Here is a 2,171-nt window from a genome sequence, read left to right as displayed (position 1 = left end):
TGTCTACCTTTATAAAAAAAGGAAGAGTCTCCATTTTGTGTTTCAAGTGAATAACTTTTATTTTCTATGTGCTCTACTTAATTGTCTGAAGTAGTAAGAATGGTATTGTATGCAGTTTCCATGCAAAAAGACTTAGTGTCCTCATTTAATATTCCTTCTCTTGCTGCTATTTGTCCTTGCTCTTGGTTTTTGGCTGTTTACAATCTGACATTTTCTTCTCCTGCTCCCAAAATGTAGTCTTTAAATAAACTAGCGCCACGCAAAGGTCTCTTGGAGCCAAAAAATGTATATACTTTTAGACAAAGTAACAGCAGACAAAGTTGCTAAACTTACAACTTTGTTATCCTGGCATGGTTAAAAGTAGGGTTGTATTTAGATAACGTATAAAATGTTTGCATTTCAATTCCCATGAAAAATGCAAGGAAAGGCTATAGCTAGTGAGAAAATACTGGAATAATATATAAATAATTTGGGTACTAATATGTAAGGTGATTATTTATTGATGTGTTCTTTGTTTTATCTCTTACTCTTGATTTGGTTTCAGTCATAACATTTCTTGATTTCTCGCAAGTATAATACCTTTTTCAGTGCCCAGTCCCACCAAGGTATCACTTCAGACAAGGTCTGTGTTATTTGATTTTTGTACAAATTACAGTAGATTTTGGGTGAGTAGGCCTGAGTTACTATCTGAATTCAGAGTGTTGTTACCCAAATACTAATAGGAAATTTCACATGATGTATTCTGTTTTCTTTTCCCACACAGTAAATGTAAATTTACAAGGTAAATTCATAGTAAAATGAAATCTGAGCCCCAAGGAATATTTACTCTGAATGCAGAATACTTATCTACTACTTGGTTCAGATAAATCATACATCTATAGTGATATGTGATATATACATCTAGCACTGTAAGTGAATATGTGACTTTACTTATGATTACAAATGTATGTGTACATATGTATGTTCATACCAGTGCATCTCCATTTGGGTTTCAGATTTAGGTTATGGGCAGTAATTCAAAACTGCAGTGGTTGAACTTTGTTCTCCGAGCAAACAAAAGACTCCTGAACCCAGGAAAGCATGGAGATAAGATAATATAAGCATTTATAAGTAAAATGGTTTGTTCCAGATTTTTTTTACCTATTTTACTTTCTATAAGGTATATTTGCTTTTTATTTATGAAGAGGTAAATGCTTCCTCTGAGGTGATTATTGAGACAGGTGGTATTGCTCCCAGTGCCAAATCCAGAGCTTGCTTTTCAGACTTGAATGCTGATAACTGCATGTGGGAAACCCCAAACCCTCTTTTTTTAAACTTTTGACTGTGGAGCTTAACAGGACGCATTTATCAAGATTTCACTTTCAAGATTCACAAGAGAGAATTCATTCTTCCTTTTTCCATATCAGGAAGATAAGAGATTTGTATGTCATTTTGAGTTGAAGGTTAGGTGTGTTTTTTTTTTTACCCCAGAACTAATTGTTGCATTACTTCTTCTTTGCCAATTATTTAATGTCTTTTTTTTGTAGGCTTTTCAAATCTTCTGATTAAATCAGGAAATGATTCTTTTTATATACTGAAGTCAATCAGGGAAGAATTTGTGATGAGAAAATGAAAAAGCTGGAATCATGTTGTTAGGACTTCATTGAATTTACATAAAAATTAGGTTTTCTCTTTAACTCCATTTTAAACTACCTCAGTAGTTAAATAATCCCAGAAATTTGATCAAGAAAATTATTTTGTAAAAATAATCTCAGCGCTTAAAATGTGAAGACCTTTAAAATCTGAGAATTCAATGTAAGTTGAAGGGCTTCAATATATTTTTACCTGCTGTAATATATATGAGGAAAAAATGAGGAACAAAATCAAGTTTTATGCTGTCATTCTTAGTAGCTCGTGAAAGATCTTTGACATCTCAGACTTGAAAATATGAAGAGTTTCTTAATTTTTTTTAGTCTAGACCTGGGTGAACTGGTCTAGAAATAATACAATAAAACAACAACAATATTGCACACAAACAAAAAAGAAATACCCTAGCTGTTTTGCAAAGAAAAGAGCAGAGTAGAAAATTAAATACCGCAGCAACACATTTTTGCCTTGCAGTGGTCACTGAGTTCTTTTTTGTGGTTCTAAGCATTCTGTTTCTTCTAACCAGAGCAACATCTAGTGGCTGG

The sequence above is a fragment of the Meleagris gallopavo genome, chromosome 13 (assembly GCF_000146605.3).
Source record: "Meleagris gallopavo isolate NT-WF06-2002-E0010 breed Aviagen turkey brand Nicholas breeding stock chromosome 13, Turkey_5.1, whole genome shotgun sequence".
Lineage (NCBI taxonomy): Eukaryota > Metazoa > Chordata > Aves > Galliformes > Phasianidae > Meleagris > Meleagris gallopavo.
Note: the sequence above shows the minus strand (reverse complement) of the source record.